Below are 17,317 nucleotides of genomic sequence, written 5' to 3'. Positions count from 1 at the left end.
TCGTGGTGTAGATATTTCCATGTTTATACAGATACCGGTGTAGATATTTCCATGTTTATACAGACTGCAGTATAGGTATTTCTATGTTTATACAGATAGCGGTGTAGATATTTCTATGTTTGTACAGATGGCGGTGTAGTTATTTCCATGTTTATATAGATAGCGGTGTAGATATTTCCATGTATATACTCATGGCTGTGTAGATATTTCCGTGTTTATACAGATGGCGGTGTAGATATTTCCATGTTTTTACAGATAACTTTGTAAATATTTCCATGTTTATACAGATGGCGGTGTAGATATTTCGATGTTTATACAGATAGCAGTGGAGATATTTCCATGTTTATACAGATAGCGGTGTAGATATTTCCATGTTTATACTGATCGCGGTGTAGATATTTCCATGTTTATACAGATGGCGGTGTAGATATTTCCATATTTATACAGATGTCTGTGTAGATATTTACATGTGTATACAGATGGTATTGTAGGTATTTCCATGTTTATACAGATGGTGGTGTAGATATTTCCATGTTTATTCGGATGACTGTGTAGATATTTCCATGTTTTTACAGATGGCAGTGTAGATATTTCCATGTTTATAGAGATGGCGGTGTAGATATTTCCATATTTATACAGATGTCTGTGTAGATATTTCCATGTGTATACAGATGGTATTGTAGGAATTTCCATGTTTATACAGATGGTGGTGTACATATTTCCATGTTTATTCAGATGACTGTGTAGATATTTCCTTGTTTTTACAGATGGCAGTGAAGATATTTCAATGTTTATAGAGATGGCGCTGTAGATATTTCCATGTTTATACAGATAACGGTGGAGATATTTCCATGTTTATGCAGACAGCAGTGGAGATATTTCCATGTTTATACACATAGCGGTGTACATATTTCCATGTTTATAGAGACAGCGGTGTAGGTATTTCCATGTTTATACAGATAGCGGTGCAGCTATTTCCATGTTTATACAGATGCCCATGCAGATATCTCCATATTTATACAGAGGGCTGTGTAGATATTTCTATGTTTATACAGATGGCAGTGTAGATATTTCCATGTTCCTACACATGACTGTGTAGGTATTTCCATGTTTATACAGATGGCTTTGTAGATATTTCCATGTCTATAGAGATAGCGGTGCAGATATTTACATGTTTATACAGATAGCGGTGTATATATTTCCATGTTTATACAGATCGTGGTGTAGATATTTCCATGTTTATACAGACACCGGTGTAGATATTTCATGTTTATACAGACCGAAGTGTAGATATTTCCATGTTTATACAGATAGCGGTGTAGATATTTCCATGTTTATACAGATGGCTGTGTCGATATTTCCATGTTTATACAGAGTTCTCTGTAGATATTTCCATGTTTATATAGATGACAGTGTAGATATTTCCAGGTTTATACAGATGACTGTGTAGATATTTCCAAGTTAATACAGAAGGCGGTGTAGATATATCCAAGTTTATAGAGATAGCGGGTAGTTATTTCCATGTTCATTGAGATAGCGTTGTAAATATTTCCATATTTATACAGATAGTGGTGTTGATATTTCCATGTTTTTACAGATAGCGGTGTAGATATTTCCATCTTTATTCAGAGAGTGCTGTACATATTTCCATGTTTATACAAATCACTGTGTAGATATTTCCATGTTTATACAGATAACGTTGTAGACATTTCCATCTTTATACAAACGGTGGTGTAGATATTTCCATGTTCCTACACATGACTGTGTAGTTATTTCCATGTTTATACAGATGGCGGTGTAGATATTTCCATATTTATAGAGATAGCAGTGTAGATATTTCCAGGTTTATACAGATAGCGGTGTAAATATTTCCATATTTATACAGATCGTGGTGTAGATATTTCCATGTTTATACAGATACCGGTGTAGATATTTCCATGTTTATACAGACTGCAGTATAGTTATTTCTATGTTTGTACAGATAGCGGTGTAGATATTTCCATGTTTGTACAGATGGCGGTGTAGTTATTTCCATGTTTATATAGATAGCGGTGTAGATATTTCCATGTATATACTCATGGCTGTGTAGATATTTCCGTGTTTATACAGATGGCGGTGTAGATATTTCCATGTTTTTCAGATAACTTTGTAAATATTTCCATGTTTATACAGATGGCGGTGTAGATATTTCGATGTTTATACAGATAGCAGTGGAGATATTTCCATGTTTATACAGATAGCGGTGTAGATATTTCCATGTTTATACTGATCGCAGTGTAGATATTTCCATGTTTATACAGATGGCGGTGTAGATATTTCCATATTTATACAGATGTCTGTGTAGATATTTACATGTGTATACAGATGGTATTGTAGGTATTTCCATGTTTATACAGATGGTGGTGTAGATATTTCCATGTTTATTCGGATGACTGTGTAGATATTTCCATGTTTTTACAGATGGCAGTGTAGATATTTCCATGTTTATAGAGATGGCGGTGTAGATATTTCCATATTTATACAGATGTCTGTGTAGATATTTCCATGTGTATACGGATGGTATTGTTGATATTTCCATGTTTATAGAGATGGTGGTGTAGATATTTCCATGTTTATTCAGATGACTGTGTAGATATTTCCATGTTTTTACAGATGGCAGTGTAGATATTTCAATGTTTATAGAGATGGCGCTGTAGATATATCCATGTTTATACAGATAACGGTGGAGATATTTCCATGTTTATGCAGACAGCAGTGGAGATATTTCCATGTTTATACACATAGCGGTGTACATATTTCCATGTTTATAGAGACAGCGGTGTAGGTATTTCCATGTTTATACAGATAGCGGTGCAGAAATTTCCATGTTTATACAGATGCCCATGCAGATATCTCCATATTTATACAGAGGGCTGTGTAGATATTTCTATGTTTATACAGATGGCAGTGTAGATATTTCCATGTTCCTACACATGACTGTGTAGGTATTTCCATGTTTATACAGATGGCTTTGTAGATATTTCCATGTCTATAGAGATAGCGGTGCAGATATTTACATGTTTATACAGATAGCGGTGTATATATTTCCATGTTTATACAGATCGTGGTGTAGATATTTCCATGTTTATACAGATACCGGTGTAGATATTTCATGTTTATACAGACCGCAGTGTAGATATTTCCATGTTTATACAGATAGCGGTGTAGATATTTCCATGTTTATACAGATGGCTGTGTCGATATTTCCATGTTTATACAGAGTTCTCTGTAGATATTTCCATGTTTATATAGATGACAGTGTAGATATTTCCAGGTTTATACAGATGACTGTGTAGATATTTCCAAGTTAATACAGAAGGCGGTGTAGATATATCCAAGTTTATAGAGATAGCGGTGTAGTTATTTCCATGTTCATTGAGATAGCGTTGTAAATATTTCCATATTTATACAGATAGTGGTGTTGATATTTCCATGTTTTTACAGATAGCGGTGTAGATATTTCCATCTTTATTCAGAGAGTGCTGTACATATTTCCATGTTTATACAAATCACTGTGTAGATATTTCCATGTTTATACAGATAACGTTGTAGACATTTCCATCTTTATACAAACGGTGGTGTAGATATTTCCATGTTCCTACACATGACTGTGTAGTTATTTCCATGTTTATACAGATGGCGGTGTAGATATTTCCATATTTATAGAGATAGCAGTGTAGATATTTCCAGGTTTATACAGATAGCGGTGTAAATATTTCCATGTTTATACAGATCGTGGTGTAGATATTTCCATGTTTATACAGATACCGGTGTAGATATTTCCATGTTTATACAGACTGCAGTATAGGTATTTCTATGTTTGTACAGATAGCGGTGTAGATATTTCCATGTTTGTACAGATGGCGGTGTAGTTATTTCCATGTTTATATAGATAGCGGTGTAGATATTTCCATGTATATACTCATGGCTGTGTAGATATTTCCGTGTTTATACAGATGGCGGTGTAGATATTTCCATGTTTTTCAGATAACTTTGTAAATATTTCCATGTTTATACAGATGGCGGTGTAGATATTTCGATGTTTATACAGATAGCAGTGGAGATATTTCCATGTTTATACAGATAGCGGTGTAGATATTTCCATGTTTATACTGATCGCAGTGTAGATATTTCCATGTTTATACAGATGGCGGTGTAGATATTTCCATATTTATACAGATGTCTGTGTAGATATTTACATGTGTATACAGATGGTATTGTAGGTATTTCCATGTTTATACAGATGGTGGTGTAGATATTTCCATGTTTATTCGGATGACTGTGTAGATATTTCCATGTTTTTACAGATGGCAGTGTAGATATTTCCATGTTTATAGAGATGGCGGTGTAGATATTTCCATATTTATACAGATGTCTGTGTAGATATTTCCATGTGTATACGGATGGTATTGTTGATATTTCCATGTTTATAGAGATGGTGGTGTAGATATTTCCATGTTTATTCAGATGACTGTGTAGATATTTCCATGTTTTTACAGATGGCAGTGTAGATATTTCAATGTTTATAGAGATGGCGCTGTAGATATATCCATGTTTATACAGATAACGGTGGAGATATTTCCATGTTTATGCAGACAGCAGTGGAGATATTTCCATGTTTATACACATAGCGGTGTACATATTTCCATGTTTATAGAGACAGCGGTGTAGGTATTTCCATGTTTATACAGATAGCGGTGCAGAAATTTCCATGTTTATACAGATGCCCATGCAGATATCTCCATATTTATACAGAGGGCTGTGTAGATATTTCTATGTTTATACAGATGGCAGTGTAGATATTTCCATGTTCCTACACATGACTGTGTAGGTATTTCCATGTTTATACAGATGGCTTTGTAGATATTTCCATGTCTATAGAGATAGCGGTGCAGATATTTACATGTTTATACAGATAGCGGTGTATATATTTCCATGTTTATACAGATGGCGGTGTAGATATTTCCATATTTATACAGATGTCTGTGTAGATATTTACATGTGTATACAGATGGTATTGTAGGTATTTCCATGTTTATACAGATGGTGGTGTAGATATTTCCATGTTTATTCGGATGACTGTGTAGATATTTCCATGTTTTTACAGATGGCAGTGTAGATATTTCCATGTTTATAGAGATGGCGGTGTAGATATTTCCATATTTATACAGATGTCTGTGTAGATATTTCCATGTGTATACGGATGGTATTGTTGATATTTCCATGTTTATAGAGATGGTGGTGTAGATATTTCCATGTTTATTCAGATGACTGTGTAGATATTTCCATGTTTTTACAGATGGCAGTGTAGATATTTCAATGTTTATAGAGATGGCGCTGTAGATATATCCATGTTTATACAGATAACGGTGGAGATATTTCCATGTTTATGCAGACAGCAGTGGAGATATTTCCATGTTTATACACATAGCGGTGTACATATTTCCATGTTTATAGAGACAGCGGTGTAGGTATTTCCATGTTTATACAGATAGCGGTGCAGAAATTTCCATGTTTATACAGATGCCCATGCAGATATCTCCATATTTATACAGAGGGCTGTGTAGATATTTCTATGTTTATACAGATGGCAGTGTAGATATTTCCATGTTCCTACACATGACTGTGTAGGTATTTCCATGTTTATACAGATGGCTTTGTAGATATTTCCATGTCTATAGAGATAGCGGTGCAGATATTTACATGTTTATACAGATAGCGGTGTATATATTTCCATGTTTATACAGATCGTGGTGTAGATATTTCCATGTTTATACAGATACCGGTGTAGATATTTCATGTTTATACAGACCGCAGTGTAGATATTTCCATGTTTATACAGATAGCGGTGTAGATATTTCCATGTTTATACAGATGGCTGTGTCGATATTTCCATGTTTATACAGAGTTCTCTGTAGATATTTCCATGTTTATATAGATGACAGTGTAGATATTTCCAGGTTTATACAGATGACTGTGTAGATATTTCCAAGTTAATACAGAAGGCGGTGTAGATATATCCAAGTTTATAGAGATAGCGGTGTAGTTATTTCCATGTTCATTGAGATAGCGTTGTAAATATTTCCATATTTATACAGATAGTGGTGTTGATATTTCCATGTTTTTACAGATAGCGGTGTAGATATTTCCATCTTTATTCAGAGAGTGCTGTACATATTTCCATGTTTATACAAATCACTGTGTAGATATTTCCATGTTTATACAGATAACGTTGTAGACATTTCCATCTTTATACAAACGGTGGTGTAGATATTTCCATGTTCCTACACATGACTGTGTAGTTATTTCCATGTTTATACAGATGGCGGTGTAGATATTTCCATATTTATAGAGATAGCAGTTTAGATATTTCCAGGTTTATACAGATAGCGGTGTAAATATTTCCATGTTTATACAGATCGTGGTGTAGATATTTCCATGTTTATACAGATACCGGTGTAGATATTTCCATGTTTATACAGACTGCAGTATAGGTATTTCTATGTTTGTACAGATAGCGGTGTAGATATTTCCATGTTTGTACAGATGGCGGTGTAGTTATTTCCATGTTTATATAGATAGCGGTGTAGATATTTCCATGTATATACTCATGGCTGTGTAGATATTTCCGTGTTTATACAGATGGCGGTGTAGATATTTCCATGTTTTTCAGATAACTTTGTAAATATTTCCATGTTTATACAGATGGCGGTGTAGATATTTCGATGTTTATACAGATAGCAGTGGAGATATTTCCATGTTTATACAGATAGCGGTGTAGATATTTCCATGTTTATACTGATCGCAGTGTAGATATTTCCATGTTTATACAGATGGCGGTGTAGATATTTCCATATTTATACAGATGTCTGTGTAGATATTTACATGTGTATACAGATGGTATTGTAGGTATTTCCATGTTTATACAGATGGTGGTGTAGATATTTCCATGTTTATTCGGATGACTGTGTAGATATTTCCATGTTTTTACAGATGGCAGTGTAGATATTTCCATGTTTATAGAGATGGCGGTGTAGATATTTCCATATTTATACAGATGTCTGTGTAGATATTTCCATGTGTATACGGATGGTATTGTTGATATTTCCATGTTTATAGAGATGGTGGTGTAGATATTTCCATGTTTATTCAGATGACTGTGTAGATATTTCCATGTTTTTACAGATGGCAGTGTAGATATTTCAATGTTTATAGAGATGGCGCTGTAGATATATCCATGTTTATACAGATAACGGTGGAGATATTTCCATGTTTATGCAGACAGCAGTGGAGATATTTCCATGTTTATACACATAGCGGTGTACATATTTCCATGTTTATAGAGACAGCGGTGTAGGTATTTCCATGTTTATACAGATAGCGGTGCAGAAATTTCCATGTTTATACAGATGCCCATGCAGATATCTCCATATTTATACAGAGGGCTGTGTAGATATTTCTATGTTTATACAGATGGCAGTGTAGATATTTCCATGTTCCTACACATGACTGTGTAGGTATTTCCATGTTTATACAGATGGCTTTGTAGATATTTCCATGTCTATAGAGATAGCGGTGCAGATATTTACATGTTTATACAGATAGCGGTGTATATATTTCCATGTTTATACAGATGGCGGTGTAGATATTTCCATATTTATACAGATGTCTGTGTAGATATTTACATGTGTATACAGATGGTATTGTAGGTATTTCCATGTTTATACAGATGGTGGTGTAGATATTTCCATGTTTATTCGGATGACTGTGTAGATATTTCCATGTTTTTACAGATGGCAGTGTAGATATTTCCATGTTTATAGAGATGGCGGTGTAGATATTTCCATATTTATACAGATGTCTGTGTAGATATTTCCATGTGTATACGGATGGTATTGTTGATATTTCCATGTTTATAGAGATGGTGGTGTAGATATTTCCATGTTTATTCAGATGACTGTGTAGATATTTCCATGTTTTTACAGATGGCAGTGTAGATATTTCAATGTTTATAGAGATGGCGCTGTAGATATATCCATGTTTATACAGATAACGGTGGAGATATTTCCATGTTTATGCAGACAGCAGTGGAGATATTTCCATGTTTATACACATAGCGGTGTACATATTTCCATGTTTATAGAGACAGCGGTGTAGGTATTTCCATGTTTATACAGATAGCGGTGCAGAAATTTCCATGTTTATACAGATGCCCATGCAGATATCTCCATATTTATACAGAGGGCTGTGTAGATATTTCTATGTTTATACAGATGGCAGTGTAGATATTTCCATGTTCCTACACATGACTGTGTAGGTATTTCCATGTTTATACAGATGGCTTTGTAGATATTTCCATGTCTATAGAGATAGCGGTGCAGATATTTACATGTTTATACAGATAGCGGTGTATATATTTCCATGTTTATACAGATCGTGGTGTAGATATTTCCATGTTTATACAGATACCGGTGTAGATATTTCATGTTTATACAGACCGCAGTGTAGATATTTCCATGTTTATACAGATAGCGGTGTAGATATTTCCATGTTTATACAGATGGCTGTGTCGATATTTCCATGTTTATACAGAGTTCTCTGTAGATATTTCCATGTTTATATAGATGACAGTGTAGATATTTCCAGGTTTATACAGATGACTGTGTAGATATTTCCAAGTTAATACAGAAGGCGGTGTAGATATATCCAAGTTTATAGAGATAGCGGTGTAGTTATTTCCATGTTCATTGAGATAGCGTTGTAAATATTTCCATATTTATACAGATAGTGGTGTTGATATTTCCATGTTTTTACAGATAGCGGTGTAGATATTTCCATCTTTATTCAGAGAGTGCTGTACATATTTCCATGTTTATACAAATCACTGTGTAGATATTTCCATGTTTATACAGATAACGTTGTAGACATTTCCATCTTTATACAAACGGTGGTGTAGATATTTCCATGTTCCTACACATGACTGTGTAGTTATTTCCATGTTTATACAGATGGCGGTGTAGATATTTCCATATTTATAGAGATAGCAGTTTAGATATTTCCAGGTTTATACAGATAGCGGTGTAAATATTTCCATGTTTATACAGATCGTGGTGTAGATATTTCCATGTTTATACAGATACCGGTGTAGATATTTCCATGTTTATACAGACTGCAGTATAGGTATTTCTATGTTTGTACAGATAGCGGTGTAGATATTTCCATGTTTGTACAGATGGCGGTGTAGTTATTTCCATGTTTATATAGATAGCGGTGTAGATATTTCCATGTATATACTCATGGCTGTGTAGATATTTCCGTGTTTATACAGATGGCGGTGTAGATATTTCCATGTTTTTCAGATAACTTTGTAAATATTTCCATGTTTATACAGATGGCGGTGTAGATATTTCGATGTTTATACAGATAGCAGTGGAGATATTTCCATGTTTATACAGATAGCGGTGTAGATATTTCCATGTTTATACTGATCGCAGTGTAGATATTTCCATGTTTATACAGATGGCGGTGTAGATATTTCCATATTTATACAGATGTCTGTGTAGATATTTACATGTGTATACAGATGGTATTGTAGGTATTTCCATGTTTATACAGATGGTGGTGTAGATATTTCCATGTTTATTCGGATGACTGTGTAGATATTTCCATGTTTTTACAGATGGCAGTGTAGATATTTCCATGTTTATAGAGATGGCGGTGTAGATATTTCCATATTTATACAGATGTCTGTGTAGATATTTCCATGTGTATACGGATGGTATTGTTGATATTTCCATGTTTATAGAGATGGTGGTGTAGATATTTCCATGTTTATTCAGATGACTGTGTAGATATTTCCATGTTTTTACAGATGGCAGTGTAGATATTTCAATGTTTATAGAGATGGCGCTGTAGATATATCCATGTTTATACAGATAACGGTGGAGATATTTCCATGTTTATGCAGACAGCAGTGGAGATATTTCCATGTTTATACACATAGCGGTGTACATATTTCCATGTTTATAGAGACAGCGGTGTAGGTATTTCCATGTTTATACAGATAGCGGTGCAGAAATTTCCATGTTTATACAGATGCCCATGCAGATATCTCCATATTTATACAGAGGGCTGTGTAGATATTTCTATGTTTATACAGATGGCAGTGTAGATATTTCCATGTTCCTACACATGACTGTGTAGGTATTTCCATGTTTATACAGATGGCTTTGTAGATATTCCATGTCTATAGAGATAGCGGTGCAGATATTTACATGTTTATACAGATAGCGGTGTATATATTTCCATGTTTATACAGATGGCGGTGTAGATATTTCCATATTTATACAGATGTCTGTGTAGATATTTACATGTGTATACAGATGGTATTGTAGGTATTTCCATGTTTATACAGATGGTGGTGTGGATATTTCCATGTTTATTCGGATGACTGTGTAGATATTTCCATGTTTTTACAGATGGCAGTGTAGATATTTCCATGTTTATAGAGATGGCGGTGTAGATATTTCCATATTTATACAGATGTCTGTGTAGATATTTCCATGTGTATACGGATGGTATTGTTGATATTTCCATGTTTATAGAGATGGTGGTGTAGATATTTCCATGTTTATTCAGATGACTGTGTAGATATTTCCATGTTTTTACAGATGGCAGTGTAGATATTTCAATGTTTATAGAGATGGCGCTGTAGATATATCCATGTTTATACAGATAACGGTGGAGATATTTCCATGTTTATGCAGACAGCAGTGGAGATATTTCCATGTTTATACACATAGCGGTGTACATATTTCCATGTTTATAGAGACAGCGGTGTAGGTATTTCCATGTTTATACAGATAGCGGTGCAGAAATTTCCATGTTTATACAGATGCCCATGCAGATATCTCCATATTTATACAGAGGGCTGTGTAGATATTTCTATGTTTATACAGATGGCAGTGTAGATATTTCCATGTTCCTACACATGACTGTGTAGGTATTTCCATGTTTATACAGATGGCTTTGTAGATATTTCCATGTCTATAGAGATAGCGGTGCAGATATTTACATGTTTATACAGATAGCGGTGTATATATTTCCATGTTTATACAGATCGTGGTGTAGATATTTCCATGTTTATACAGATACCGGTGTAGATATTTCATGTTTATACAGACCGCAGTGTAGATATTTCCATGTTTATACAGATAGCGGTGTAGATATTTCCATGTTTATACAGATGGCTGTGTCGATATTTCCATGTTTATACAGAGTTCTCTGTAGATATTTCCATGTTTATATAGATGACAGTGTAGATATTTCCAGGTTTATACAGATGACTGTGTAGATATTTCCAAGTTAATACAGATGGCGGTGTAGATATATCCATGTTTGTAGAGATAGCGGTGTAGTTATTTCCATGTTTATTGAGATAGCGTTGTAAATATTTCCATATTTATACAGATAGTGGTGTAGATATTTCCATGTTTTTACAGATAGCGGTGTAGATATTTCCATCTTTATTCAGAGAGTGCTGTACATATTTCCATGTTTATACAAATCTCTGTGTAGATATTTCCATGATTATACAGATAACGTTGTAGACATTTCCATCTTTATACAAACGGTGGTGTAGATATTTCCATGTTCCTACACATGACTGTGTAGTTATTTCCATGTTTATACAGATGGCGGTGTAGATATTTCCATATTTATAGAGATAGCAGTGTAGATATTTCCAGGTTTATACAGATAGCGGTGTAAATATTTCCATGTTTATACAGATCGTGGTGTAGATATTTCCATGTTTATACAGATACCGGTGTAGATATTTCCATGTTTATACAGACTGCAGTATAGGTATTTCTATGTTTATACAGATAGCGGTGTAGATATTTCTATGTTTGTACAGATGGCGGTGTAGTTATTTCCATGTTTATATAGATAGCGGTGTAGATATTTCCATGTATATACTCATGGCTGTGTAGATATTTCCGTGTTTATACAGATGGCGGTGTAGATATTTCCATGTTTTTACAGATAACTTTGTAAATATTTCCATGTTTATACAGATGGCGGTGTAGATATTTCGATGTTTATACAGATAGCAGTGGAGATATTTCCATGTTTATACAGATAGCGGTGTAGATATTTCCATGTTTATACTGATCGCGGTGTAGATATTTCCATGTTTATACAGATGGCGGTGTAGATATTTCCATATTTATACAGATGTCTGTGTAGATATTTACATGTGTATACAGATGGTATTGTAGGTATTTCCATGTTTATACAGATGGTGGTGTAGATATTTCCATGTTTATTCGGATGACTGTGTAGATATTTCCATGTTTTTACAGATGGCAGTGTAGATATTTCCATGTTTATAGAGATGGCGGTGTAGATATTTCCATATTTATACAGATGTCTGTGTAGATATTTCCATGTGTATACAGATGGTATTGTAGGAATTTCCATGTTTATACAGATGGTGGTGTACATATTTCCATGTTTATTCAGATGACTGTGTAGATATTTCCTTGTTTTTACAGATGGCAGTGAAGATATTTCAATGTTTATAGAGATGGCGCTGTAGATATTTCCATGTTTATACAGATAACGGTGGAGATATTTCCATGTTTATGCAGACAGCAGTGGAGATATTTCCATGTTTATACACATAGCGGTGTACATATTTCCATGTTTATAGAGACAGCGGTGTAGGTATTTCCATGTTTATACAGATAGCGGTGCAGCTATTTCCATGTTTATACAGATGCCCATGCAGATATCTCCATATTTATACAGAGGGCTGTGTAGATATTTCTATGTTTATACAGATGGCAGTGTAGATATTTCCATGTTCCTACACATGACTGTGTAGGTATTTCCATGTTTATACAGATGGCTTTGTAGATATTTCCTTGTCTATAGAGATAGCGGTGCAGATATTTACATGTTTATACAGATAGCGGTGTATATATTTCCATGTTTATACAGATCGTGGTGTAGATATTTCCATGTTTATACAGATATCGGTGTAGATATTTCATGTTTATACAGACCGCAGTGTAGATATTTCCATGTTTATACAGATAGCGGTGTAGATATTTCCATGTTTATACAGATGGCTGTGTCGATATTTCCATGTTTATACAGAGTTCTCTGTAGATATTTCCATGTTTATATAGATGACAGTGTAGATATTTCCAGGTTTATACAGATGACTGTGTAGATATTTCCAAGTTAATACAGAAGGCGGTGTAGATATATCCAAGTTTATAGAGATAGCGGAGTAGTTATTTCCATGTTCCTTGAGATAGCGTTGTAAATATTTCCATATTTATACAGATAGTGGTGTTGATATTTCCATGTTTTTACAGATAGCGGTGTAGATATTTCCATCTTTATTCAGAGAGTGCTGTACATATTTCCATGTTTATACAAATCACTGTGTAGATATTTCCATGTTTATACAGATAACGTTGTAGACATTTCCATCTTTATACAAACGGTGGTGTAGATATTTCCATGTTCCTACACATGACTGTGTAGTTATTTCCATGTTTATACAGATGGCGGTGTAGATATTTCCATATTTATAGAGATAGCAGTGTAGATATTTCCAGGTTTATACAGATAGCGGTGTAAATATTTCCATGTTTATACAGATCGTGGTGTAGATATTTCCATGTTTATACAGATACCGGTGTAGATATTTCCATGTTTATACAGACTGCAGTATAGGTATTTCTATGTTTGTACAGATAGCGGTGTAGATATTTCCATGTTTGTACAGATGGCGGTGTAGTTATTTCCATGTTTATATAGATAGCGGTGTAGATATTTCCATGTATATACTCATGGCTGTGTAGATATTTCCGTGTTTATACAGATGGCGGTGTAGATATTTCCATGTTTTTCAGATAACTTTGTAAATATTTCCATGTTTATACAGATGGCGGTGTAGATATTTCGATGTTTATACAGATAGCAGTGGAGATATTTCCATGTTTATACAGATAGCGGTGTAGATATTTCCATGTTTATACTGATCGCAGTGTAGATATTTCCATGTTTATACAGATGGCGGTGTAGATATTTCCATATTTATACAGATGTCTGTGTAGATATTTACATGTGTATACAGATGGTATTGTAGGTATTTCCATGTTTATACAGATGGTGGTGTAGATATTTCCATGTTTATTCGGATGACTGTGTAGATATTTCCATGTTTTTACAGATGGCAGTGTAGATATTTCCATGTTTATAGAGATGGCGGTGTAGATATTTCCATATTTATACAGATGTCTGTGTAGATATTTCCATGTGTATACGGATGGTATTGTTGATATTTCCATGTTTATAGAGATGGTGGTGTAGATATTTCCATGTTTATTCAGATGACTGTGTAGATATTTCCATGTTTTTACAGATGGCAGTGTAGATATTTCAATGTTTATAGAGATGGCGCTGTAGATATATCCATGTTTATACAGATAACGGTGGAGATATTTCCATGTTTATGCAGACAGCAGTGGAGATATTTCCATGTTTATACACATAGCGGTGTACATATTTCCATGTTTATAGAGACAGCGGTGTAGGTATTTCCATGTTTATACAGATAGCGGTGCAGAAATTTCCATGTTTATACAGATGCCCATGCAGATATCTCCATATTTATACAGAGGGCTGTGTAGATATTTCTATGTTTATACAGATGGCAGTGTAGATATTTCCATGTTCCTACACATGACTGTGTAGGTATTTCCATGTTTATACAGATGGCTTTGTAGATATTTCCATGTCTATAGAGATAGCGGTGCAGATATTTACATGTTTATACAGATAGCGGTGTATATATTTCCATGTTTATACAGATGGCGGTGTAGATATTTCCATATTTATACAGATGTCTGTGTAGATATTTACATGTGTATACAGATGGTATTGTAGGTATTTCCATGTTTATACAGATGGTGGTGTGGATATTTCCATGTTTATTCGGATGACTGTGTAGATATTTCCATGTTTTTACAGATGGCAGTGTAGATATTTCCATGTTTATAGAGATGGCGGTGTAGATATTTCCATATTTATACAGATGTCTGTGTAGATATTTCCATTTGTATACGGATGGTATTGTTGATATTTCCATGTTTATAGAGATGGTGGTGTAGATATTTCCATGTTTATTCAGATGACTGTGTAGATATTTCCATGTTTTTACAGATGGCAGTGTAGATATTTCAATGTTTATAGAGATGGCGCTGTAGATATATCCATGTTTATACAGATAACGGTGGAGATATTTCCATGTTTATGCAGACAGCAGTGGAGATATTTCCATGTTTATACACATAGCGGTGTACATATTTCCATGTTTATAGAGACAGCGGTGTAGGTATTTCCATGTTTATACAGATAGCGGTGCAGAAATTTCCATGTTTATACAGATGCCCATGCAGATATCTCCATATTTATACAGAGGGCTGTGTAGATATTTCTATGTTTATACAGATGGCAGTGTAGATATTTCCATGTTCCTACACATGACTGTGTAGGTATTTCCATGTTTATACAGATGGCTTTGTAGATATTTCCATGTCTATAGAGATAGCGGTGCAGATATTTACATGTTTATACAGATAGCGGTGTATATATTTCCATGTTTATACAGATCGTGGTGTAGATATTTCCATGTTTATACAGATACCGGTGTAGATATTTCATGTTTATACAGACCGCAGTGTAGATATTTCCATGTTTATACAGATAGCGGTGTAGATATTTCCATGTTTATACAGATGGCTGTGTCGATATTTCCATGTTTATACAGAGTTCTCTGTAGATATTTCCATGTTTATATAGATGACAGTGTAGATATTTCCAGGTTTATACAGATGACTGTGTAGATATTTCCAAGTTAATACAGATGGCGGTGTAGATATATCCATGTTTGTAGAGATAGCGGTGTAGTTATTTCCATGTTTATTGAGATAGCGTTGTAAATATTTCCATATTTATACAGATAGTGGTGTAGATATTTCCATGTTTTTACAGATAGCGGTGTAGATATTTCCATCTTTATTCAGAGAGTGCTGTACATATTTCCATGTTTATACAAATCTCTGTGTAGATATTTCCATGATTATACAGATAACGTTGTAGACATTTCCATCTTTATACAAACGGTGGTGTAGATATTTCCATGTTCCTACACATGACTGTGTAGTTATTTCCATGTTTATACAGATGGCGGTGTAGATATTTCCATATTTATAGAGATAGCAGTGTAGATATTTCCAGGTTTATACAGATAGCGGTGTAAATATTTCCATGTTTATACAGATCGTGGTGTAGATATTTCCATGTTTATACAGATACCGGTGTAGATATTTCCATGTTTATACAGACTGCAGTATAGGTATTTCTATGTTTATACAGATAGCGGTGTAGATATTTCTATGTTTGTACAGATGGCGGTGTAGTTATTTCCATGTTTATATAGATAGCGGTGTAGATATTTCCATGTATATACTCATGGCTGTGTAGATATTTCCGTGTTTATACAGATGGCGGTGTAGATATTTCCATGTTTTTACAGATAACTTTGTAAATATTTCCATGTTTATACAGATGGCGGTGTAGATATTTCGATGTTTATACAGATAGCAGTGGAGATATTTCCATGTTTATACAGATAGCGGTGTAGATATTTCCATGTTTATACTGATCGCGGTGTAGATATTTCCATGTTTATACAGATGGCGGTGTAGATATTTCCATATTTATACAGATGTCTGTGTAGATATTTACATGTGTATACAGATGGTATTGTAGGTATTTCCATGTTTATACAGATGGTGGTGTAGATATTTCCATGTTTATTCGGATGACTGTGTAGATATTTCCATGTTTTTACAGATGGCAGTGTAGATATTTCCATGTTTATAGAGATGGCGGTGTAGATATTTCCATATTTATACAGATGTCTGTGTAGATATTTCCATGTGTATACAGATGGTATTGTAGGAATTTCCATGTTTATACAGATGGTGGTGTACATATTTCCATGTTTATTCAGATGACTGTGTAGATATTTCCTTGTTTTTACAGATGGCAGTGAAGATATTTCAATGTTTATAGAGATGGCGCTGTAGATATTTCCATGTTTATACAGATAACGGTGGAGATATTTCCATGTTTATGCAGACAGCAGTGGAGATATTTCCATGTTTATACACATAGCGGTGTACATATTTCC

This window comes from Pan troglodytes, chromosome 16 (genome assembly GCF_028858775.2).
Source record: "Pan troglodytes isolate AG18354 chromosome 16, NHGRI_mPanTro3-v2.0_pri, whole genome shotgun sequence".
Lineage (NCBI taxonomy): Eukaryota > Metazoa > Chordata > Mammalia > Primates > Hominidae > Pan > Pan troglodytes.
Note: the sequence above shows the minus strand (reverse complement) of the source record.